This window comes from Gopherus flavomarginatus, chromosome 7 (assembly GCF_025201925.1).
Source record: "Gopherus flavomarginatus isolate rGopFla2 chromosome 7, rGopFla2.mat.asm, whole genome shotgun sequence".
Lineage (NCBI taxonomy): Eukaryota > Metazoa > Chordata > Testudines > Testudinidae > Gopherus > Gopherus flavomarginatus.
Genome location: NC_066623.1, coordinates 1,781,001 through 1,807,509, shown reverse-complemented (window position 1 = coordinate 1,807,509; position 26,509 = coordinate 1,781,001). Strand labels below are relative to the sequence as shown.

Genomic DNA, 26,509 nt, shown 5'->3' with positions numbered 1-26,509 from the left:
ATGATGCTGTCACTTGAATAGATATGTGGACAGAGCTGGCATCGGGCTTTGTTGCAAGGATAGGTTCCAGGGTTAGTGTTTATGTTGTATGATGTGCGGTTGCTGGTGAGTATTTGCTTCAGGTTGGGGGGTTGTCTATAAGCGAGGACTGGCCTGCCTCCCAAGATCTGTGAGAGTGAGGGATCATCTTTAATGATAGGTTGTAGATCTTTGATGATGCGCTGGAGAGGTTTTAGTTGGGGGCTAAAGGTGACAGCTAGTGACGTTCTGTTATTTTCTTTGTTGGGCCTGTCCTGTAGCAGGTGGCTTCTGGGTACTCTTCTGGCTCTGTCAATCTGTTTTTTCACTTTAGCAGATGGGTATTGTAGTTGTAAGAATGCTTGATAGAGATCTTGTAGGTGTTTATCTCTGTCTGAGGGATTGGAGCAAATACGGTTGTATCTTAGAGCTTGGCTGTAGACAATGGATCGTGTGGTGTGTCCTGGATGGAAGCTAGAGGCATGTAGGTAAGTATAGCGGTCAGTGGGTTTCCAGTATAGGGTGATGTTTATGTGACCTTCGCTTATTAGCATAGTAGTGTCTAGAAAATGGACACCATCATAGGACCTAATCACATCAGCCACGCCATCAAGGGCTCGTTCACCTGCACATCTACCAATGTGATATATGCCATCATGTGCCAGCAATGCCCCTCTGCCATGTACATTGGCCAAACCGGACAGTCTCTACGCAAAAGAATAAATGGACACAAATCTGACATCAGGAATCATAACATTCAAAAACCAGTGGGAGAACACTTCAACCTCTCCAACCACTCAGTGACAGACTTGAAGGTGGCAGTTTTGCAACAGAAAAACTTCAAAAACAGACTCCAAAGAGAGACTGCTGAACTCGAATTAATATGCAAATTAGATACAATTAACTCAGGCCTAAACAGAGACTGGGAATGGTTGGTTATTACACTAATTGAATCTATTTCCTTATGTTAAGTTCTCCTCACACCTTCTATGGGTCATCTTAATTATCACTTCAAAAATTTTTTTCTCCTGCCGATGATAGCTCATCTCAGTTGATTAGACTCTTCCTGTTGGTATGCATACATCCACGTTTTCATGTTCTCTGCACGTATAAATATCTCCTGTCTGTGTGTTCCATTCTATGCATCTGAAGAAGTGAGCTGTAGCGCACGAAAGCTCATGCTGAAATGAATTTATTAGTCTCTAAGGTGCCACGAGTACTCCTGTTCTTTCTCCTGCAAGGTTTTCGTGCCATGTGATTTATTATAAGCTCATCTGCCTAAAGGGACTGGCTGGTTTATCTGCCTTCCCTCTTCCAACAAAGGCCCCACTGCACAAGCTCCAGGCTGCAGAGATAACATTTAAATAGCTTCTTTCTTACACGCCACTGGGGGAAGTTTGTTCCTTTGCTTCTTTCTCACTTTTCCCGGCTGCTGCTGCTGGAGAAATGCAGGAGCAGGATCAATCACAAGCCATTTTAACTGACAGGGCAGTCGCATCTGCCTGTGTCCTGGGCCACACCCCACACCCCGGCCTTGCTACATTGATCACATGGGGGAGCTGTCCTCAGCGAGGTAGCTCTGCTCAGAGGGGCCAGTGAGGCTGGGCCAGGGCTGAGGTCTGTCCCGAGCACCAGAGCGGAGGTCAGACATGAAAGCTGGCTGGTCTGGTTGTCTAGGTGAATTTATTGCTGGTACTAGCCCAGCTATGGTTGTAGCAACCAAAGTCTGAGCCTTATCCACAAGATAGATATGGCACAGGCAACAGCAGAGCAAGCTTTCCCATGCTGCCCAGCCTTGCCCCGGCAAAGTAGAACTCAGTCTCCATGGCCCACTCATTCCTCGACTTTCTGCCCGGACTGCTCACGAGGGGCCAATGGTTTTCAGGGATGTGGGCGCCCGTCCTGGGGAGCTAGGCTGGGACCCACTGGATGGTCCCCAGAGATTGCTCACACTCACTGTCCACGTGGGCTAGCGTGGATTCGACAGGGTAAAACGCTCCACATCCTGATCCCATGGGCTGCCCAGGCCGCTCCTGCCCCAGAACCTTTGCCTTGGAATTGGCTCTCGGAGCCAGAGAGCCTGCGTCCAAGTAGCATGTGCCCTGCCCCCAGAGCATTTAGCCTACAATGAAGAAACCATTCAAGCCCTCCACAGGCCAGTCTATTGCAGAAGCATTTGGACAGGGAGCAAAGCCATCAGTCATCTCCCAGCCAGTCCCCTGGGGCCCTGCTCTCAGATCCAGAGCTACCAATTCAAAGTTACACAGGGAAACTTTGCCAGAAACAGACACCCTGGGCTTCCCTCTCAGTTCACGTGGGGAAAGCTAGAGTTCACATCGTGACACTCCGGTAGGCCCAGCCAGGGTGTCTAGACTTGCAACAAGCTTCTTCATGCAAGTGACTGACAGAAGATCAATCGCCCTGTTCTGTTCATTCCCTCTGGGGCACCTGGCACTGGCCACTGTCAGACCCTGGGCAGCTGATTAACAAATTTCCTATAAGCCACAAACCCCACAACCTTTGCTCCCAGTCCAAGGTATTTCTTTACAAACACCCACAGCTGTTCTAGCCCTGGGCCTCTGCTGAGTGGAGTCTGCCAGTCACCTTGCACTGAGCCAGAGGGTCCTGCTCGGGGTGTTTCCATGCCGGGGGGCTAGAATATGAGCCCCACAGTCACTTCCACTGCTGCCTGAAATGGGTCAGGAAAAATTCTCCTGCTTTCTGTCCCACAGATTGTCAATGCATATCTGTAACCCACCAGCTGTTGCAGATAATAACCTTGAGAACGAACAAGAGAGTGAGATGCAGAAACCTCTCCAGACAATGAACTGGACTGACTGTTCCTGCTAATTCCACTCCACAAAGAGAAATGAAAGGGCCAGTGGCTCCCATTAGCAGGGTAAAGACTACGAAGAAAGATGATTATCGATCGCCCTTCACAGGTCATCAGCAATTTGTACACAGCTCACTGCTGAGATTGGTAGCTGCAGGAGAGGCATTTTGTCTTGCTGGATTTCTTTCTGTTGCTGCCGTTCCTACCTGAGCTCCCAGGACAAACCACAGCCCACGGGAGACCAAGCCCCAATTCAGGAATTCACTCCAGCACTTGTTTTAGACCCCACGGTTAAAGCTAAACACATGCTTAAGTGTCTTTCCTAGGTTGGGACCCAAATGTGGATGTTTCAGTTAAAGAATCAGCTGGTATTTCTATGGCTTTAAAAGGACTGCTGTCAAGGTGACATGATTGCAGTTGTTTGTGCCGGGGCAGAGTAGAGGCAAGAGGGGAAGGGGCAGAAATGCATCTGTCCTACTAAAGGCAAAAGGAGACATTGCTTAGTTCAAGAGTGGGGAGTTAGGAGTTAAGACCTGAACCTTACCCCCAGCTCTGGCTCCAGCTCCAGCTGGGGCAAATCATCCAGCATATGTGCCTAAAGCAAGAAGACCCTTGAATTAGTCCAGTCCTCTGTTGTAGTTGGAGAGGCCTGTATGCTTTGTTATGGCCAGTGCAGTGGCTCTATACCATGCTAGGGAATAGCAATATAGCCTAGGTTAGAACACGGACTTCCTGCAGTGGGGAGACACCTCAAACTCTCTGTGCCTCAACTGCTTCATCTGTAAAATGGAGCTAAGAAAGCTCCCTTTCTTTGTATAGTGCTCTGAGCTCCTCGGATGAAAGAGGCTCTAGAAATGTGTATTGTTATGCTTCTCATTGCTTTCACACCAGTTACAATGGAGAAGCTTTTGTGATAATTGTGACATTGCACTCCATATGTTTTATGGAAATATGCTTATGAGTGTGAATATGATGTAACTGGAATATGCTTTATGCAAAAGGTCTCTTGTAAGGTATCAGAACAAAGGTTATAACTGCTGAATATATTCCTCCTATTTGTATGTATGGATCAGTCTTGTAGCTGAAGCTAGAAATATGAAGTATAACTCTGAGGTCCTATTATAATTATGCAAAGTGTGGGCCATTAATGGTGGTTTGGAATCTTGATGGCTCACATTGACTAGGACAATTGGTTATAAATGGTTTATTTACCTGCAAGCCTTCTTGTGTACTGTGGGCCAACTCAGGAAGAATGGAGATTAGGGGTCTTACAGTGACATGTGACCATATCACATGATACTGGAATCCATCTTAACCCCATACTTTTCCATTGATGAGGCAGGGGTGGGGACAAGACCAGACAAAAGATTCCAGGCTTGTGCCAAAGCTATAAAAGGGGGTGGAGCAGGACAAAAGGGGCTGCCAGTCCTGAGAAAACCCCCGCCTACCACCTGAGATGTCTGCTGGCACTAACAAAGACTGTACCGGGGAAAGGATTGGGCCCAGACTAGGAAGGATCCTAGTCTGTGAAAGAAGCTTATTGGAACATCTCTGAGGGTGAAACACTACCTGTAATCAGTTTCTTAATGTATTAGGCTTAGACTTGTGTGTTTTTGCTTCATTTTGCTTAGTGACTTACTTTGTTCTGTCTGTTATTACTTGAAACCACTTAAATTCTACTTTTTATTCTTAATAAAATCACTTTTATTTATTAATAAACCCAGAGTAAGTGATTCATACCTGGAGGAGCAAACAGCTGTGCATATCTCTCTATCAGTGTTATCGAGGGTGGACAATTTATGAATTCACCCTGTACTAGCTTTATACAGAGTAAAACGGATTTATTTGAGGTTTGGATCCCATTGGGAACTGGGTGTCTGGGTGCTCGAGACAGGTAACCTGCTGAACTGTTTTCAGTTAAATCTGCAGCTTTGGGGGCATGAACCAAACCCTGGGTCTGTGTTACAGCAGGCTAGTGTGTCTGGCTCAACAAGACTGGGTTCTGGAAGTCCCAACCTGGCAGGGGAAATGGACTCAGAGGTAATCTCAGCACATCAGGTGACAGTCCCAAGGGGGACTCTGTGACCAAACCCATCACAATATCATAAAGCAAGAGAGCAGAATCTCCCCAAAGAAAAGAAAAGAAAAGAAAAGAAAAGAAAAGAAAAGAAAAGAAAAGCTGCCCCATTTTGCCACCCTAGACTATCCTGTCTTCCATTCCTGGACAGACAGGCAGCAGGTTGTGGTAATTACCTTCACGTTGGGTTCCCTATTTATTTTGTTAGTTGTTTATTCACAATATGGATGAGTCAATTTAAATTTAAAAAAAACCCTGAAACGTTTCATTTGCACGCTGGAGTTGATCAGAGACTGGTTATACCCAACACCAAGGGTCATGGTCATTCTTAGTGGGGCCTAGCCTCTGTTTGCCACATATGCTTAACATCATCCCACTAGTTGGATCAACATTATGGACTGGTCCTGCCAATGGCAACCTGGGGGCGTGGGGGTGAAAGGTCACATACCCTCTCCAAAACACCTGGGGGGGGACAAGGTGGGCAGCTGGGGAGATGAAGGGGCAAGGCCAGAGCCAGAAGGGAAGAGGCGGGGCCAGAGCTTCTCTTCCAGCCACACTGTCTGGTGTGGCGCGCAGTGGCTGCACTCTCCCAGGCAGCCTCCAGCCACGCTGCCTGCCTGGGACAGCCCACAGAGAGCCACCCCCATGTGCCGCAGCATCCCAGGCAGGCAGCGTGGCCAGAGGGTGTCTGGGAGGTGCATTAGTGGCTCCACATGCCAGGGGGACTGGAGCAGAGCCCCTCCCCCCCACCATGTGTGACGTTATGAGTGATATAATATCTCATTGGAAGGTGACAGGGCCAGAAAGAGTTAATCAACTGACAGACTGACCTGACCCAGGGCCGAACTTTCGAGCCTGGTTAAGAAGATCTGTAAATGAACAGAGCTTTGAAATGCAAGTCTACATTGTTAGAGGTAAAAGGGCAGATGTTTGCTCAGGTCTTGGGATGTAAGCAAACAAGTCTTGTCTATTGCTGGAGCTTTAATTCAAAGATCAAACAGGGAATATTAACATTTAGGAAGATACTTGAGTGACATAGTATTATTGTCTATGTGTCTCTTTGAAGGTTGTGGTAACCTGTATCTGAACTGTTTAATGGATAAATTACTCTGCTAATTGCCAGGCTGTTTGAGAGAAGGAGAATTAAGCCTATTGTTTTCTCAGGCCAAAAGGCTGCTGGAAATGTATAAGAACCCTGGGACACGATCCTTCTTCATCACAGATCTGTTTTAGGTTGCAAGAGGGGGAAACCTTAAACCATAAGGATTAAGATCCCTAGTCGCTGACTGGAGACACCCTGAATATGGACACTGGACTATAACCTGTGGACTATTTCTAAAAGGACTTTTGGCAACTACAAACTGATCTCTGCTATGTACCTGAACCTCAAGAATTGAATTCAAGTCTGTATATGTATTAATCTTTTAACTAACACTCTCTCTCTTTTCTTTTTAAATACATTTTAGTTTAGTTAATAAAAATTGGCTATTAAGAGTGTATTTTGGGTAAAATCTAAGTTATTATTTGATCTGGGTCTGAGGCTTGGTCCTTTGGGATCAGGAAAACCTTTTCTTTTATATGATAAGATTTTCAGTAATCATCATCATGTGTGTCTGGATGGAGGCCTGAGGCTGGGTAATTTAAGGGAACTGCGGTGTTTGAACTTCTGAGTAACCAGTGAGGTGCTGTAGAAGCTGTTCAGTGCTGGTTGGTAAATCTAAGTACTGGAATATCCACCAGCATCTAAGGTTTGTCTGCCACCTTCTGTTTGCAGTTCACCCTGAGTGACCTCAGCTGGCTCTCACGGGCAGCACCATCACACCAGGTCATGCGGAATGGGGAGGGGATGGGGAGAGCGCGGGGCCCCTGGGCTGGGGGCAGGGCAGAGAGGAATCACGTTGGGGGGGGCTCACATCGGGAGCATGGCGGAGTCACGTGAGGGGGTCACGTGGGGGGTGGGGACAAACCACGTGGGGAGGTCACGTGGTCCCTTTAGCTGGTGCCTCCTTTGTGTCCCTCCCACTAGTCACCTGCCGAAGGACCAGGTGCTCCAGTAGCACAGTGGAAGCCCAGTAGAAATACTGAGAGGCGGATTGGTACTGATCAGTGTTAAAAAGGCCAGAATCTGATTCCACAGCTTTCTGTGACGTAACCGTCTTCTTCCACTTCCAGAGAAAAAGGGAAAATAGTCCCTCCAGTATACTCTGCCTGTGGCAGGCATAGGGACAGCTGCTAGCCTGGGTATATTGAGAGAATACTGTATTAAAAGACAGCACCAAAGAGTTACAAGAGAGCATTTCAGCAGAGGTGACGGGCAGTTACCTACAGAACCTAAAAGGAAACTAGGCAAAGCTCTCAGACCTTCTAGCAAAGCTTCTGTTCCCGTTTCCAGGCTGGTGAGACCCTAAGAGCAGAGAAAGTCAATCTGCATATTGAATGTCATAAATAAAACATGGTGTTAAAGAAATCAGTGCTGCCCGCTTGGCTCTGGGCTGCTCTCAATGCTTGGGCTGCGCCTGCATTGGGGAAATTTACTAATAACCATTCCAAGGCCCGGGCCCCTCTTGCTCTGATTAGAATGTGCCTCCATTTGCATCCAGGTTTTTCTGCCTCAGCGCTGGTGAGGATTCATTTATTCATCCGCTCGTCCATCGTGCCTCGTCACTGCAGGACTCCAAGAGCAGCTGGATGAGATGTTAGTGGGAGATCCACAGAATGCAGGGGAATCAGACCAGATAACCCTGCTGCCAGTTGTTTTCCTGGCCCCATTAGCTTGGATCCTCTGATTACAATACGGTTTTCCAAGGTCCTCCCGATGGCTGTGAAATCTAAGTAGTAAATTCTCCCATTGATAGTGTCTGCCTCAGTCCCCATCTGGCTCCCAGCACCCCAGTAAAGGAGCACCCTCCCCCCCCCAACGTTAATGAATTCATCCTCACCACACCCCAGTGAGGCAGGGGTAGGTTACTACCTGGTGTTCCAGAGCGGGAGCTGAGGCAGAGAGATCAGATGACTTTCTAAGGAGTCTGCAGCAAAGCTAGAAATTCTGAGTCCCAGGGCAGGGCCTTCACCAGAAGCTCAGCACTCCTACATGACTAGTCGTGCAGGAAACCTGCAGCTAAACTCGGGCAGGCAGCAGTGACGCTATACATGTGTTGAGGAAACATCAGCAAATCCCTGTCACCAAAGAGGCACTGGACAGTAGCAAGTCACCTTGCCGGCTGGAGAGTGGTGTGTGGGGAAGGGAAAGTGGCTGGTTTCTGAAAGATCGTCTCCAGGAGGCAGCCTGGCATACACTGTCCGTTACCGAACCAGTGGCCTCATTTGATTGAGAAGCTTCCCCCATTAGGACGAAGGCACCAGATGTGCCTTCATCTATTGAATGAATCTAGAGCATGGTCTCTGGGAGGACCCAGAGCAGGTCTCATGCCAACTGGGTAACAAAGATTAGTTCCATTCACACCGTTAGTGCTTTATAATAGACGGCACAAGCATAGCCGCCTGCTAAACTCTGATGCTATTGCCATTGAAGAGATGCCAGTTCCGCAGGGTAATAGCCAACAGGTCACAGACATCTCCAGTATGATGAGGAATCATCTTCCAGCAGAGTGAGCAACGCAACCAACCAGCCCTTGGGCCGGAATAACAGAGGCAGCCCTGGAGAGACGAAACAAGGCAGCCTCCATGTGTTGTCCTCAAGCTGCTCTGTGCTCCACAGGGCTGTCCCCCTGCTGTGACTCACCTTAGGAATGCCCGATGCCAGGCTGGAATTCCTGACTCAAGAGGGGGATGGGCATGTTCAGCGAAGGGCCCTTTGCTGTGGCAGGATTTACGTGCTGCCTAGGCCTGGGACTCAGACACTGAATGTTACTTGTTCCTTGCAGCCAGCAGCATGCCAGGTGCTGTCCAGTCTCAGGTTAAAAGATGTGCATGCCCCAAAGAGTTTATAGTCTAATCATCGATGTGATGAGTGAGCAGCTCCTTTCCCTAAAGCACAGTGCTTAGAGCAGGCCTCCCCGCAGAGGGGGAGCCCACAGCGTCTCTGGCACCATTCCCTCTCCCCCCCACTGTGATATCTTCCTCTAAAGATCACCTATAGGAGGAAGGCTGGCCCCATGCTAAGGCACTGGACTGGGGCTCAGGAGACCTGGCCTTCATTCCTGCCTCTGCCACTGATGCCTTGGGCGAGTCACTTAAGCTATGAAAATGCTAGAGGGCTCACAGCAGCACAGTGGCACCAGTGCAGTCGCTCTGAGCTGTCCCATCAACTTCATTAATCCATCCCCAGCGACCACCGACAGCGCTGGTCACACTGGCACCCAGGTCAGTGGAATTTACATCACTCCGGGGGGGGGGGGAGTGAACAGAACAGGGAATTATCAAGTGAGCCATCCCCTGTCACCCATTCCCAGCTTCTGGCAAATGGAGGCTAGGGAAACCATCCCTACCCATCCTGGCTAATAGCCATTGCTGGACCTATCCTCCAGGAATGTATCTAGTCCTTCTTTGAACCCTGTTATAGTCTTGGCCTTCACAACATCCCCTGGCAAGGAGTTCCACAGGTTGACTGTGTATTTTGTGAAGAAATATTTCCTTTTGTTTGTTTTAAACCTTCTGCCTATTAATTTAATTTGATGGCCCCTAGTTCTTGTGTTATGAGAAGAAATAAACACTTCCTTATTTACTTTCTCCACACCGCTCATGGTTTTATAGACCTCTACCGTATCCCGCCCTTACCTGTCTCTTTTCCAACCTGAAAAGACCCAATATTAGTAATTACTCCTCATATGGAAGCCATTCCATACCTCTAATCGTTTTTGTTGCCCTCTTCTGAACTTTTCCAACTCCAATATATCTTTTTTAAGATGGGGCGACCACATTTGCAAGCAGTATTCAAGATGTGGGTGTACCATGGATTTACATAGAGGCAATCTGATATTTTCTGCCTTATTATCTATCCTTTTCCTAATGACTCCCAACATTCTGCTCACTTTTTTGACTGCCGCTGCACACTGAGTGGATGTTTTCAGAGAACTGTCCACAATGACCCCAAGATCTCTTGCTTGGTAACAGCAAATGTAGAACTGAGACTGGCACCTTAGTGCCCTGTCTGTGAAATGGGAGTGACTGTCCTTTCTTTCTCCCACCTTTTGTCTATCTTGTCTGCTTAACTGTGAGCCTGGAGGCAGGGACTGTCTCCCACTCAGTGTCTGTGCAGCATCTAGCCCAAAGGGGCTCTGATTTACTGTAATAGCAATAATAAATGAAATCAGAATCACAGCCAGTGACGGAGCAGAGGTCTAGGAAATAGTCTGACACTGCACAGCAATGCATTGGTTTTGATTCATTGTCACCAAGGAACTGCAGCAACAACCTAGAGAAGATCGGGTGGGATTGGACACCATTTCAGGCTGGGACCATTGTCCTTGTTTCATGTGTTTATAACATTTGTTCCCAACTACCAACTTTGACCAGTCCTTGGTATCACACTGTGGATTCCAGCAGACTAAGTAGCTAATGCAGGTCTTCTTTAAGCATCTACATGCTGCTTTGGCCCTGGGGTGACATGTGCATGTCACTGTCCTTCCTGCTTTTCCTCGAGTAAAGCAAAAGGCTGTTGAGCTGTATTGTGTTATCTGAAGCCACGCCGGGAGCTTTGCTCCTTCCTCTGGTTTAGACATTAGCAAGATCATAACCTGTATCAGGGGAAAGGCTGACTCCAAACTCCAGCCTTGACAGGTACAGAAAAGAGGATTTTGTTTCTGAATATATTTCTGACTTTTAAATCTCTGCATGTAATCGCATAGAGTTGGATTCTGCCACTCCTACTCTCCGTGAGTTGGGCCTTGCTCCCTGAGTAACCCCATCCAGTTCAGTGGAACTACTCACCTAGTCCAGTGCTACTCTGCATGAGTAAAGGTGGCAGCAGCTGGCTCTTAAGCAGTTTTGAAGAAAGAGCCTTTCAGCTCCCTTCTGAAGGAAGCTCAGAACCCATCAATTCTTGAAGTCAAGATGTTCTCACCTCCTCCCTCCCTCCCTGATAGCAGTGGCCCTTTGAAGTCTTGCCAAGGGGATCTCAGCTGTTTGCTGGGGTGGCTTCTAATCTTGCTTGAGAATTGTATGCATATTCAGTTCCTCAGATGCCATGGAAGGGAGACCTTAGGCCAGTAGTGAAGTCCGAGTTAACAGGGCCTAGTTTAACTCAAGAGTCACTGCATTGCTAGAGACAGGGTGGGCGAGGTTGTCTCTTTTATTGGCCCAGCTTCTGTTGGTGGAAGGGACACGCTTCCAAGATACACTGAGCTCTGCTTCCAGGAAGGAAGCAGAGCTAGATACAGGTAGGGACAGATTGTCCACCAGAAGGGGAACTGCATGTTAGAGGTGGTCATTTGAAAGGAAGTGGGCAATGGTGGGATAGATTGTGATGCATAAAGGGTTTGAAGTGGGTGATTAAGGGTAGCAGGCAGCGTGTTGTGTTACAAATGAGCCAGAAAGCCAGTGTCCCTGTTAAGTCTGTGGTGCTGTGATGCAGTAGGGACTGTCTGTGTGGGGAGTGGGAGAGCAGGGGAGGACTTTAGGGGATGGACGATACCGGAGCCTGTAACCTGAGCTAGGTAAGGGAGGGGAAAGGTCAACACCTTTGCCCGGGAAGGGGACAAAGGAAGGGAGTGGCAGGAGGGAAGCAGTTTGAGTTTGGGCTTGGGGCTGGATGGGTGGAATTCAGGGTATCCTAGCTAGGATCCAAGCACCCTGAAAGCCCAGAAGGACTCGTTGGAGGGGTCCTGACTGTGCCTGCAAGCTCTGCTGTAACCTGTGTTCCTGTTGTCCAATAAACCTTCTGTTTTACTGGCTGGCTGAGAGTCACTGTGGGTCCCAGGAAGAGGGGTGCAGGGCCGGACTCCCCCACACTCCGTGACAGGTGCCCAGCAAAGTCAGGAATGTAAGTTGGTGGGCCTGCCTTTCGAAGATGTTTTCCAGGTTTCCAGGACAAGTATTGAAAGATCAGCTAGACAGTGATTGCTTGTGAAAAGTGCTCACCCCTGGGCGATGGTGTGATTTTGTCTCTCATCATTTTCTGTTTGGGTTCATTTGAAAGCGTCGCTATTGTCTGGTTTCACCCACAGAGTTGTTATTGGGCCATCTGATGCGGCGGGTGAGGTACAGTGTGTTGTCAGAGGCACGGGTAGGCCCAGGGATCTCAAAAGGTGTGTTGTGGGGGGTGTTGATCACCATAGCAGTGGAGATATGGCTGCAGGTTTTGCATCTCTTGTTCTGGCTGGGTCTGGTGCCGCTTTGAGCTGGTGGGTCCTGCTCTGTGGGGAGCTGACTTCGGAGGATGAGCTTGGCAAAGCTGATGGCTTGAAGGCCAGAGGAAGGGGGTTCAGGAAACATTTTTTTCAGGCTGTGATTCCCATTGGCAACAGCACTGCAAGCAGCTGTATTGTCAGTCAGGCACCCTGGAGAGAGGTCTTTGGACACAGCTATCAACAGGCCAAAAACAACTCACCAGCAACCGATAACGGTGCCAGTAATTAACCACTGGGAGGACTTACCCAGGATCCTGCTGGATTCCCTATCACTGGCTATTTTCAAACGGGGCTGGGGTGGTTTGCTAAAAGCTCTGCTCTAGGGGGGTCTCTGGTCTGTGCTGTGCAGGGGGTCGGACCAGATGATCACCAGGGTCCCTGCTGCCTGGGGGAGCCAGGAACTTCTTCCCAAGCTGCTCCTCCGGCCCTTCCCTTTCAGAGCCTGGACAAACGTCCTGCTTGTCTGTTGATTAGGGTGCCCGGAATAAGACGGACTTAGGCGCTGCCAAGCCCCAGCAGCGCTCCCCAAAGGGGGCTGTGGAGAGACCGGCAAGTGAAGGTCCCTGCTCCCCGCCCGGGGCGGGACAGTGACACCCCCGCCGGCTGAGGCGCCCCGTCCGGGCTCTGGTGAGGGGGAGCAGGAGAGACTGGGCTGAGCCCCGCCCGTGCGCTCCGCAGGTCCCAGGGAGGGGGCGGGTCTCCCGGCAGCTCCGCGCTAAACCCATCGCAGGACAAACTTCACCCAGCCCCGCGCCCCGCCCTCGGGGCTCCCGGCGCCGCCACCCTCGCCGCGTCCAGCCGCCTCCGCTCCGCTCCGCTCCCGCGCCCGGGCCGCGCTGCCCCGCGGAGGGCGGCTGCTCCCAGCGCCCCCCCTGTGCCGGGCGGGGCGCGGGGCGGCACAGACTCCGGCAGCGCGCACTCCGCCCGGCACCGCCCGCCTCCAGCGCAGCCTCCGCGCCCGGCTTCCAGGTTCGTACCGCTCTTTGTCTGCTCCCTTCGCCGCCGGCCCCGGCCCCGGCCCCGGCCTGCCGCGGGCTTCAGCACCGCAGGCGCGGACAGCTCCCTGCGCCCCGGGCGCGCCGGCCGCCCCGAGCCCGGCTCCCGGCCTCTGCCGCCGCAGCAGCGGGCGCCGGGAACCGGCCTGTTGGGTCGGGTTGGGGCCCGGCTCTCCCGCCGGCTCGGGGCTAACCCGGGACGCAGCAGCCCCCCGCGCCTATTGACAGCAGGGCGGGTTATTCTGGGGGGGAGCCTGCCATTATCCCCAGGGCTCCCAGCCTGCAGGGCCGGGGAGCTGAAACAATGGATCCCCCGCCCTCTTATGTAAGCAGGGTAAAGAATAGCAACGGGAGAAGGACGAACTGCATCCTGGGGGTGGGGGAGATGGTGCGGGATTTCCCCAGAAACCCGCCCTCCACCCCAGGGCAGCACCGCTGCTTCGCTCCCTCTGCAGCCAGGGCAAGGCTTGCCGAGGAGGCTGCTTCCAGCGGGATTGCTGAACCGAGAAGGGGGAAAGGAGGGGAAATCCTTGTCTCTCCCTGCAAAGAGGCCTGGGCACTGCAGGGGGAAGCTCCCCCCAAAAAAAACCCTCCTGAAACTACAGGCCGGCTTTGGAGGGGTGGCTCCTGCTCCCGGCAATCAAGGCAGGTGCCTGCACTGCAAGGGGGAAGGAGCACTGGGGCAATGGGGCTGTCCCATGGCTAAGGAGAGGAATGTGCCTATTGCAGTTAGGAGTTGCTGGCAAAGACCATCTGACGGATGGCTCTTGCCAGGCCAAGAACAGGCAGGCCAGGATGCTGCATGTCTCGCCAGCAGTGATAAGACTGTGGCCTGATCAAAAGCCTGTTGGGCTGAATAGACAGAGTCCTGCCGAAGTCAGTGTGTTTTGCATTAGTCCCTTGTACACTGGGGAAGTGCAGCTGGGGGCTCTGTACACACCTCCTGCCTTTCTACAAACCAGGGCCCCAGTGAGCAGAGCAGTCAAAGGGAAGCGAGTCGTCCATCCCCTGCTCCATCACACTTCTCCCGTCATTGCTTGTGTTCTCGGCACAGGTAGCTATGGCTCCTTGGCCCAGGCAGTCAGTCCTAACCACTCCCGCTGACGAACCTCACCCCTCTTACTGTAAGAGACGTTTTGTTCTTAGGCGGTTCACTGGTGTGCAGCCTATATTCTCCTTTCCCTCTTAGCGGTATCTCACTGACCCCCTATCATAACCTAGTCCCAGATTTGGACCTTAGTATCCAAAATATGGGGGTTAGCATGAAACCCTCCAAGCTTAGTTACCAGCTTGGAGCTGGTAAAGCTGCCACCACCCAAAAAATTAGAGTGTTTTGGGGCACCCTGGTCCCCCAAAACCTTCCCTGGGGACCCCAAGACCCAAATCCCTTGAGTCTCACAACAAAGGGAAATAAACCTTTTCCCTTCCCCCCTCCAGGTGTTCCTGGAGAGACACACAGAAGCAAGCTCCGTGAATCTAAACAGAGGGATTCCACCCTCCCCGTTTCCAGCCTTGGAAAACAAAAGTACCGAGAGCTAATCTCTCTTCCCCCCTCACCCAGAGGGAATGCAAAGTCAGGCTAGTAAATCTAACACACACAGATCTCCCCCTGACTTCTTCCTCCCACCAATTCCCTGGTGAGCTGCAGACTCAATTCCCTGGAGTTCCTCACTAAAGAAAAACTCCAACAGGTCTTAAAAAGAAAGCTTTATGTAAAAAGAAAGAAAAATACATAAAAATTGGTCTCTCTGTATTAAGGTGACAAATACAGGGTCAATTGCTTAAAAGAAATATGAATAAACAGCCTTATTCAAACAGAATACAATTCAAAACATTCCAGCAACTATACCCATGTAAATACAAAAGAAAACAATAGAAACCTTACTGCCTTACTATATTTGTACTTACAACTTGGAAATAGAAGATTAGAAAGCAGGAAACAGAAATCCTCTCATAGCCGAGAGAGAGTCAGACAGAAGACCAGAACAAAGGACTCAGACGCAAACTTCCCTCCACCCAGTTTTGAAAAAGTCCTGTTTGCTGATTGGTCCTCTGGTCAGGTGTTTCAGATTACTTCTTTCCAGGTGAAAGAGACGTTAACCCTTAGCTATCTGTTTATGACACCTCCTACACCCCCCATGGAATTCCTCTCCCTCCTTATTCAACATCTCCAGATACTACCAGACACTCCTCCTGCCCCTCTACTGTCTGCCTCCTAGCCAGGCTGCACCTGCAGCTCATGAACCAGTCCATCCAAACCCCCAACCATTTCCACTGCACTTCCCCCAGCCCCTCTGGGAAGTGAGGAGTGGGGTGCAGAGCTGGAGAGCACATTGGGAGCCATCTGCTCTTACAAGCAGGTCATGTGAACACAAAGTGCTTTATGCAGGGCGAGCTGCCCGCCTAACGCACATGAGCAGGTCCATCGGTACCGGTGGGCTGACTTGCGTGAATAAGGCAAGCAGGATTCGGCTCTGTGTTTCAGAATGGGTGGCCTGGCTGGGGAGGGCGTCTGATTCTGGGTTTTTCAGAGCTATCTGCTGGAGCTGAAGAGGTAGGGTGCAGGCTGTTAACTCAGGTTAAAAGAAGGAGCCACTTGCCCATCCTCCAGGACAGAGGTGCAAGTTCTCTGGGTTGATGGGGCATCAGTCCATTCCTGCTTGCAGAACAGAGTGTGTCTACGAGACCAGCCCCGAACAGTACTCCAGCAGCTGTCTCAGTGCTAAGCCCTGGTGGAATTACTTGAACTAGTGTGTGTTGAAAGCCTGCTCAGAATGCTGGCGCTCTGTCCATTGCTATCACCAGCAGAGCTGGGTCAGCAATGGAATCCAGGGGCTCATTTTCCTGTGTCGCAGAGGCTGGAGAAAGCTCATTGAAGACAGACTGACACATAACAACATATTTCAAAATCATCCTTGGCTGGGGCTGAGTGTTTGTTTCTTCGATTGCCTTGCACGGTAGCATTAGTATTGAAATGATCCCAACTAGACACAGCTGTTAACACCTCCCGGAGGTGGATGAGAAATGCACTTCGCACCTTAACTATGCCCCGGTGTTAATTTGGAGCCCATGGCAGCTATGCTGATTGAGCAGACCCAATGCTCTTTGTCAAGGATCTCTACAGGGGAAAGGAAAAGAAATGTCATCACAGTTTCAAATCGTGAGAAGGCTCAGCGGAGATCAGGGCTCCCATGTCTTAGGAACGGTGTGCAGAGTAAGAGACAGTCCAAAGAGCTCAGTTTAAACAGACAAAGGCAGGAGACAAACAGAGTGAAGGAACTTGACCAAGGCACATAGCAGGTCAGTGGCAGGAATAGAGGCCAAGTCCTCTGATCCCCCGGCCAGTGCCCAGCCACGAGGCCAGACTGCCTCCAGGGAAGTTTATATTCTTTAGAAAGCAGCAAAAGGTTCAGGAGGAACCAACCCCTTCAGTTCCTTGGTGCGTTACATTATGTTGTGTTACCGCTGTGAGCTCCTCAAGGCAGTGCATGTATCTAGCTTGATGATTGTACAGCATCTAGTGCAGGGGTTCTCACACTGGGGGGCGTTACCCCTCAGGGGGTTGCAAGGTTATTACGTGGAAGGTTGCGAGCTGTCAGCCTCCACTCCAAACCCTGCTTTGCCGCCAGCATTTATAATGGTGTTAAATATATAAAAAAGTGTTTTTAATTTATAAGGGGGATCGCTATGTGAAAGGGGTCACCAGTACAAAAGTTTGAGAACTGCTGATCTAGCGCATCTGGGCACTTGTCCTCAGCCAGGGGCAGCACTAGACATTTTGCCGCCCCAAGCACGGCGGCAAGCCGTGGGGGGCGCTCTGCCGGTAGCCGGTCCTGCAGCTCCGGTGGACCTCCCTCAAGCGTTTCTGTGGAGGGTCCACTGGTCCCGTGGCTCCACCGAAGCTGCGGGTCCAGCGGACCCTCCGCAGGCACACCTGCAAGAGGTCCACCGGAGCCACCTGCTACCCGCCCGGCAACCGGCAGAGCGCCCCCCGTGCCATGCCACCCCAAGCACGCGCTTGGTGTGCTGGGGCCTGGAGCCACCCCTGTCCTCAGCGGGCCTCTTGGGTGCTACCATGTTATCAGTATGAAATAAGAATGAAGGTAACCAGGAGTCCGGTGGCATCTTAAAGACTAACATCTGAAGAAATGGGTTTTTTACCCACAAAAGCTTATGTCCAAATACATTTGTTAGTTTTTAAGGTACCCCCAGACTCCTCATTGTTTTTGCGGATACAGCCTAACATGACTGCCCCTCTGATACTTGGTAGGAATGAAGGTGTGACGGGATTCTTATCAGCCAGATGGATCACTTGGCTTCCTCCACTCATTTCCTAGTGTATAGCCAACACAAACCTTTTTAAGAAGAAGAAAAAAGACCCCTGAGAACTTCAGGTAAAAGCTGATGTTTAAACTCAGAGTTTTCAGCTCAGATGAGACGTCAGGCAAATGGAATGACTTCTCCTGGAAGTGTCCTTGAGAGTAGGGTGACCAGACAGCAAAAGTGAGAAATCGATCGGGACAAGGGGTGGGAGGTAATAGGAGCCTATATAAGAAAAAGACCCAAAAATCAGGACTGTCCTTATAAAATCGAGACATCTGACACCCTACTTGGGAGAGACGCAGGAAGCTGAAAGGACATTTGTCCCTGCTGCTTCATGTCTCTTTTATTGGCTTTTCAGAAGTGCCCAGCATTGGCCAATCTGTGTTCCCATTGAAGACAGAGGAGCTGCACTGATGTAGTGAGTGCCAGCAGCCGGGCCGTTGTTCAGAACATCTGCACAGTTTGGAACTTTCATTAGCCAATGGAAGCTGCCTCTGTGCCGCCCCCTTTCCTTGCTCTGTATATTCCACAACACCCTAGAGAGACTAAATCCTAGCCTGAATACCAAGCAGTTCATTGCCTGGGAGTCTCTCAGATGAGACCTTAGCCCGTAGCTTTTGTCTGCTGTATGTGGCTGTTCATGATCCCAGGGCACTTTTGCGTAAGTCTTGCTGCTTGCCCATTGTCTTTGTCCAAATTTCATCTCCCAGACATCATTGCACCATGGGTTTTATGGTCACTGCTCGGCCCCAGAGGTGACTGCATGTAAGTGGTGTTGAATGTACAAAGTTTATAAAGTGCTTTGAGGTCCCTCCAGACAAAAGGGGCTAGAGAAATGTGGTAGGTTCATATAAACGTATGCACCCTATCACAAATGCCTGTGAGAACTATTTGACACGCTCTCTAACACTCTCCATTCCAGTGGTTCTCAAACTTTTGTATTGGTGACCCCTTTCACGTAGCAAGTCACTGAGTGTGAATCCACTTATAAATTAAAAACACATTTTTATATATTTAACACCATTATAAATGCTGGAGGCAAAGCGGGGTTTGGGGTGGAGGCTGACAGCTCGTGACCCCCCATGTAATAACCTTGTGACCCTCTGTGGGGTCCCGACCCCCAATTTGAGAACCCCTGCTCCATTCAGTCCCTTGACATTAATGCACGGCAGTAAATGGGGGAAGATTTCAGGCCAAGGATGGGCTGGATACGGGGCAGGCAGACGGTGTGTTTTAATTGGAGGCCTTTTCCCCAGAACTTAGCTGATCTGTGACCCTCTTTCCCACACCTAAACGCTCCAGCTGGGAGAGCTTTATTCTGCCCCCAGGGGAAGCGTTTTGTGGAGATGACTGGCATGAAAGACCCTGTGCAAAGTTTTCTTCCCTGTGTGGTTCGTTCGCCCCTTTTCCTCACTCACATCTCCCTGAGCTGAATTTTTTCAAAATGCAGAGGTTTTAAAAGACAAACACGCCCTACTTTAAAGAGCGGTTTGCTCAGGGGCGGGAAGAGGCAGCAGCCGCAGGTCCCTAGGGACAATGAAAGGAACCTGGGAGGTAGGTAGCATCTTCTGTAGCGCTGCTACATGCACAGTAATTTGACCTCCTACAGATGAAAGTGGCAGAAGCTGCAATGGAGTCTTCTCAGTAACCAAATCCGTGGCTGTGCCCAGCTCCTTAACGATGTCTCCTGCCTGTGGGAGCGTAACACCTCTTCCCTGTTCCTTAGTGCCTTTCAAAGTGCGGCCGCCAATCCATTAGAGCCATTGCTCCTCTGAAGTAGCTTTTGAAACATGTTTTCCCTCCGCTCCCTTGGGCCATTTGTTAATCTACAATTTGCTGAATCTCCCCCCTTCCCCCTCTGGAGAGAAGACTTGGTGGCTGCATTACAGATGAATATTTCACTTTCCCGGGGAACATGGCTATCCCTGTGGAAACATCGGCCTGGCCTCCCACTCTGTTTCTCTGCCCTCTTTCGTCTGCTTTGAGTTGCTAAAAGCCAGTGTTTTGCCCTGGGAGATTTCTCCATAGCATTCAGGGAACCAGTTGGCGGGTGATGTCACAGTGCGTTGCCGCGGTAATGGCCGTGATGTTGCTAGGACACAGTGATGATGTGCTCTTGCAACACAGCGATGAAGGAAGAGAGGAGCCAGTTCCGGATTGGTCCTGAAGACCCCCCAAACTCCTCCCCCTTTCCTTAAAGGTGACGTTAGTCCTGGCTGAAGGTGGCGGATTGCCAACCCTGGAGCCTGAGCCCCTTTGCTTGTTCCCAGTCCAGGCAGCATGAGGGCGAGGTTCACACACACACCCCACGTCCCAGGAATCTACCTTGGCTCTGCCCTAGAAGGGCCACTTCTGGGGTGAGAGGGACAATAAGGAGAAGGGGTCAGTCAGTGGCTCCTGCAGTGGTACCACTTCCATCTGGGAGTCCCCATCAGCCCCCCTCCCTCGTCCCATTCAGGGCTCCCTTCCCAGCCAAGGCCTCCCCTGTGAATGGGCTTCCTGCAGTTCCCCGTGTCCACACCCCTCACCATGTACCCTGACAGGCCACAGCCTCTCTTCTCATCAGCTGAGGGTGACTCATTTCCATTCCCATCAGCACCTGCTGCCCCTCCCCGTCCATTCCCCCGACAGCCAGAGTCCCACCTGGATAACCTGAGATGCTGTCTCCTCTTAAGGGACTGAGCACCATGTCTGCGGTGCCTCCAGCCCTGCCACCCCAAGGAGCATGTGAAAGCCACACCCATAGACACCTTGGGGCTGAAAACTCTGCCCCAGGAACCACAATCTCATTTCCACTTTCCCAGTGCTAAAAAGCCCATCAGCTCTGGCAGGTGTTTCATGAGGCTCTGTCACGGTGCAGAGCAAAGGCTGCTGTGACAGTGCAGGTCCCTGGGGCCGTGCAGCCCCACTTCTCTTACCGCTCGTGGGCTGCCGCTCGGTGCTTGTGCATATTGTCACTCAGCAGAAAAGGTGCCAGTTGCTTCTGGGTCACTTACACTCCAGGGCCTAGTTCCTAGTGATCTAAGGTGCCACCATTTTGGGGGCCCAGCCTGGGACACCACAAAGGGGCTGAGCATCTGCCGTTGGGAAATCAAGGCCCCCCCGAGGAGTCTCACATTGGGGCTGAACCATGGAGCCACCCAAATCACTGGCCACATGTGAATGCGTAGGCCAAGTCTCCTCGCTTATCTTCCACACTGGCTGCTGCAGACGACCCCTTTGGTGTCTTGAGTCACTCCACCCCCCCGCACCACCAGGGAGCCTCCTTGCAGAGAGCGGCCTTGCTTCTTAGCATCATGTCACAACAAATGTCACGCTGATAGGAGGAGACACAAAATGATTGCTCCAGATACCTGTGCTGAGCTGCAGTGGCTGTGCAAGCAGGAGAAATTGTCAACACCCTGATTTTGGCCTTGTGCCAACACAGCTTCCCCCCCCGCACACCCCCAGCCTATCCTCGGAGTCACAAGATCTGTGCTGCACTCTAGCTTTTAAACAGTCCCTTGGAAGAGCCCTGCTGTGTAGCAAAGGGTCCCACTCTTCCTTCAGGGTACGCCCTGTGGCCTCACCACCTCAGGCTGAGCCGCCTCCGGCTTCACCCCATGAGCTCTGACCGGCAAGCCCAAGTGAGACAGACCCCATCAGAGACTGTTACACTCTTCAGGGACCTCAACAAGTATCTGCAGTGACAACAGGCAGTGGCTTCAAAGCAGAGAAGGGTTTATGAGTCCGCTGGAAGGTAGCACTGAGAGTGTAGGTTAGCACAGAAAAATAAAGGTGAGGACGGAGTCCAGCTGGCCAAATCAGAGCAACCCGCTGCAGTCCACTCGAATGCAGGCTTCATCCTGTTGTCAGACCAAAGTGAGAGCAGCTCAGCCTCTTCCAAAAGCCCAGTCTGATCCCGGTGGCCTGACACCTCCCAGTCTGGCATCCACTCACCTTCCCTCCTGAGAGGTGGGGAAACCGCCTTCCTCTTGGTGGTTGGTTGCTAGGCGTCAGCATTCGGCCCCTCATGGGTTTCATTGTCTTCTCAGATTTTCCACTGCTCTGGGTGGGCCTCAGCCAGTCCTGTAATGACCTATTCAGTCCTCCCCAGACCATTAGTGACACCCCCACCCCCACATCTCTTGCACTTCCCCACAAACAAACTCAGGCCAGGTCTACACTCAAAAGTTATTGCTCCGGGGTGTGAAAAATCCCCACCACTGAGCGTTGTAGCTGTGGACAGCACTATGTCAGTGGGAGGGCTTCTCCCGTCACCATAGCTACCACCTCTCGGGGGGCAGGAGGGTGGCTTAGCTACCCCGACAGGAGAGCTCTCTCCACCTAGCCGCGGCAGTGTTTTAAATGGAGACTTGCCCCGTAGCACACACAGGATTCATAAAAAGTAGTACCAAAACATTCCCATTTTGTCGCACCTGTCTCCCACTGCTTGTCACAAACTTCTCTTCTTCTTCAGCTGTCCCTCGATGCGAGGGTGCTGTCTGCCAAGGGGGTTCCTTATTGGCTGAGGAGGCCAATTCGTGCCCTGCAGATTTTCCCACAGAAGTGACAGGTGTGATCTTGGAGGAGACGTAGTTGTTGGCTGGAGTGTTGTGCCCTTTCTTTCCTCCTTTGTCGCGTCTCTGTCTCATGAGCACGTCTGTTGTCAAAGTGAGCTGTGGCTTGGTGTTTGGTGTGGTGCCACCATGTTCTGTTCCGCGCCGAGTCTTCCCAGTTTGTTGGGTTGATATCTCCCTTTGTACGATGTTCTTTCAGTACGTCTTTGAAATGCTTCCACTGCCCTCTGCGAGTCCTTCTTCCCTGACTTAATGGAGAGAAGAGCACTTGCTTCGGGAGGCAAGTGTCAGGCCTACGTACACAGTGACCAGCCCAGCGGAGTTCGTGTTTCATGGCCAGCGCTTCTACACTGCTGATGTTGGCTGCAGAGAGAACGCTGGTGTTAGTGTGTCACTCTTCCCAGCTGATCCTGAGAATCCTCCCGAGGCAGCGCTGCTGGAACCACTCCAGCCACTTGAGATGGCATCTGTAGGTTACCCAGGTCTCACTCCCATAGAGAAGGGTGGGGATGACAACTGCCTTGTAAACCAGGATCTTGGTACCTGTTTGTAGACCCCTATCGCTGAAGACTCGTTTGAGTGTCTTCCTGTCACAAACACTGAAAGCCCTAAGGCAATTCCCTGACAAAGAACTTCATGATGTTGGCATTAGAGTTGGAAGGACCTATCAGTGACATACAGGGGGTGTTTTTATTTGTTAAAAAGCAACAACATTCTTGGTATTTTTTTTAAACTAACAGGAATGTTATTATTTAAAAAATGATGTTTAGAAAGCCAGGAAAGTCAGAGTTAATATTAAATGTCAAAGAAGCCCAAGTATTTGAAAGTCTGCAAATACATGGTTAAAACACTCACACTGATTTAACTCTGCCCTGGGGGGACAGGGGTGAAACCCAAGGCCATCACTAAAGATTGTTTCTCTTCATCACTGAGAGAAAAACCAGGCAGCTTTCTGGTTTTACAAATCCCTGCTCAGCCATGTCGCCTCCTGACAGCCATCATTCCTTGCACATCAGTGAGGTCCCAGGTGCCACCAGTTAGACGAGTATAATTGAACACTGAACTAGTAATAACAGCACCTGCAATTCTCCTAGGTCCAGGCCATTAAATTAGAGCATTTAACCAGAAAAGCGCAAAGTCCGTGCAGTGATGCAGCACGATTCCCAGTGCTCACCATGGGGGATATTTGGGCCAGGGCAGGGAGATCCCCAGTTGAGATGAGCTGCAATGGGAGACAGTGGGACTTACAGCCAGGCAACTTACCTAGCTTGAAACCGGTGAAGCGAACCCAGTGCCAAGCTCCTGTAGTGCGGGCACCCTTCGTAAGCGGAAGGCATGAGTCTGGAAGCGCTCTGAGAGCTGTGCTGGGGTTGCCCCTTCTCAGTGTCCTGGCCACAAGCTGTGCAACGCGACATCTCTTGTAACATGCGGGGCGGAAACCGTTCCCGGAGAAAGCAGAGGGTGGGCAGAGGTGAGGTTGGTGGTGCTCTCCTTGCAAGAGCAGCCACCCTGCCCCGCTGAGGACGTGCTGCCCCTTCTTCAAGGCCTCAGAGAAAGACCTTGATCCAAAACTCACCCGTTCTCCCAAGGAGTCTGAAGGGGAGCAGTGCGAGGAGAGGCTGCAGCTCTTACCGCTGGGGCCGAGGGGGGAGGGCAGCCATCTGAACACAGCAGCTCCGCACGTCAAAGGTTCTGCTTTCCTTCCAATGGAATCTGAACTCCGGCTTTCCCAGCTTCCTGCTATTTTGTAGACCTGCCAGGCACTTGTCAGGGCCTTTCCCCCGGGCTGTAAGCTTTAACTCCAGCTTAGCAGAGTGCTCTGGGGCTGGGAACTTTCCCTCTGACAGAGGGAGAAAGAGTGGGGTGGGGGCGGGAGCTCCTGGTAGTAGATTCCTGGCATGGGGAAAGCCCAGTTCTCCATCTCCAGGAAGGCACCACTATTGACCTAGGAGAAGGAGGGGGCTCAATATAAATGTGGGGGCCCACCCAATGTCTGGGACCTGTGCCTGGTAGGGTGGCTGAAGCAGAGAGGCTGGGGTGGGGGTGCTTTGGGAAATAATGAGATGCCATCCTGAGAGAGACAGCACCAAGATGTGGGAGCCACGTGCTCTGCAGCCTGCTGCTGTACCTGGGCTGCTTTGCACACAGTGTGAGTTATGCTCCTGCCATGGTATGGAACTGACGGATCTGTCCTGGGGATGGGGGGTTGGGAGAAGTTGCCCAAATCCCCTTACCCTGTCCTCCCCTTCTCTCCTCTCTAGGGCGCAGGCTGCCCCTGACATGCTCTGCCCCAGTGAGGAGGAGCGGTCGTGTTAGTGCCTCGAAGGCAAACGGACACCTGGCTGGAGAGACAAGGAAAGGTAGGCGCAGCAGCTTCCCCAATCCCCTGTGTGATCCTCTGCGCTGCATGCACCTCTCCGGCCTGTCGCTGGCACCTTGCTTACCCTCCCTCGGGCTGGGGGAACCAGCCAGCTCCTGAGCCATCCTTCTCCCTGCAAACATCTTTCCCGGCAATGAACCAAGAAGCACAAATGCCAGGAAGTGAGGTGCAGTCAGCTGCCAAGGCAAGCGCAGTGCCCCAGGGGCTGGCAGGAACCGCAGAGATGTTGCCTGCATGCAGAGCTCAGCAAGAAAACGGCAAAGCAGGTGCCCCGGCAGAAATCAGTGCTGGACCTCTGGGCTCCTAGGAAACCTAGACTCCCTTCTCCTTCTCTCCTGGTAATGGGCAGCAGGTCTGAAACCTCACCCCACGGCTTTACAGCAGAAGAATTAGGGTGTTTTCTATGCACACAGCACGAGGGCTGGGCAGAAATGGCAGGGCCCCCTGGACATTTTTGACTTTTCATTGAAAACCCCCAAACTAAAATATTTGGGGTCCAAAACTGCTGAAAACCAAAAATGAAACAAACAGAAAGGGGGGAAGGGCAGTTTTCTGACACAGTCAGTGATTTGCAAGGAAAGTGACACTTGGTGGAGAAAAGATTGAATGGGAAATTTCAGGTCAGCTGTAGTGGTGGGCAGCAGTGAGGGATTGAGGGATGGCCGGATTGGATCAGACCCTGGGCTTGTCTAGCCCAGCATCCCAGCTCCCACAATGCCCAGCACTGAGAGCTGCAGAACATCTAAGAACCCACCCCAGCAGCGGGGGAAAACCTGCCCTCATTCAGGTCTCCAAGAGTTGGAGATTGACACCCCCTGAAGCAGGTGATCTAGTCACCCTGCCAGGATGTTTGTCCTGTGTTATGATACCCATAGAACCAGCCAATCCTTTTGGGATCTTGTTAAGTTCTTGGCCTCCAGGGAGCTCGACATTTACCTGCCTACCTCCCCCTTCCCTTGTACGTGGGTCTCCCTTTCTCCATCTAGGTATGGTACTGTGCCCATCATTGTAGTATCTGACCATCCCTTCCATGGTCCTGCTACTGCCTTTGCAAACTGTGCCATTCCTCCCACACCAGTCTGCTCCCCCATCCCCCATATACCTGGTACTTACCAGTCCCATTCCCCTGGTATGTGAGAGCACAACCCGTAGGGTATTTCCCCCTGCAGCCCCAAGGGCTCTGGCCCTGCTAGCATCCCCATTTCTACAGAAGCTGAGAAAGACTAAGGGCCAGGTGTTGTGTAGGCTCCTAACTTCCACTGATTCCCATAGCAGGTAGCTCCGGGCTGAGAATTGGGCCAGCCTTCCTCTCCGTGCAGCTGGCAGCCTGGCACCAGTCCTGGCAGAATTGCCACATCTTGGCATGTGGTGGAAGCCATCCTGAGGGGGCTCTGTGCTACCTGCACTGCCCCTGGGGGAAAACACTGGCAGGACATGGCTTCTGGTGGCATCAAAACCAAAGTGTGTCCCAACCCAAAGCTCAGCTCCCAGCGTTCAGCTCAGATGATCAGTCAGATTCAGGGACAGTTCTCTGATGGGGCAGGGGGGTTGGCCAGGGGTAAGAGAAGCAGGGCCTGGCAGTGACCACTCCTGGGTCTGCTGGCAATTTGCCATATGGTCCTGGGCAAGTCACTGCCTGTCTTTCTGTGCCTCAGTTTCCTCACCTGCAAAAGGGGGATAATTATAGCAGCCCTGTGAGGTTCCCGTGAGGGTGAGGCGGAAGCTGGCCAGGGCATGTGGTGGCCCCATTCCCATTTGGGTGCCCACTGGCAACCAAAATCGAGCAGGAACCGCGCATCCACCTTCCAGCAGGCAGCTTGGACAATCTCAGCCTGAGTTGTTGGTAATGTTTGCAAAGCCCTTGGAGACCCTCTTGTGCAAAGCAAGGTACAGACACAAAAAGGGGTGTCAAGCAACCAAGCTGCGGGCCAGGGTGGGCCAGGTGAACCAGGCGCTTTATCCCCACCCTTCCCCGAGGAGCCGTCTGGATTGTTGCTTTTCCACAAAAGCAGATCTC

General features: G+C 51.5%; 2 protein-coding genes across 2 annotated transcripts in view; one reads left to right on the top strand and one right to left on the bottom strand.

Moving 5' to 3' along the window:
• The first annotated feature begins 13,132 nt into the window (after positions 1 to 13,132).
• The window catches only part of CPLX2 (complexin 2), a 73,521-nt gene continuing 60,144 nt past the window's right edge, over positions 13,133 to 26,509 (top strand). Inside the window, exons 1-2 of the mRNA XM_050961814.1 lie at positions 13,133 to 13,204; positions 24,374 to 24,472. The gene's annotated coding sequence lies outside the window, so the exon portion shown is untranslated. The remainder of the gene's footprint in view (positions 13,205 to 24,373; positions 24,473 to 26,509) is intronic.
• The window catches only part of NOP16 (NOP16 nucleolar protein), a 141,578-nt gene continuing 132,028 nt past the window's right edge, over positions 16,960 to 26,509 (bottom strand). The window contains exon 7 of the transcript XR_007775416.1: positions 16,960 to 16,969. The gene's annotated coding sequence lies outside the window, so the exon portion shown is untranslated. The remainder of the gene's footprint in view (positions 16,970 to 26,509) is intronic.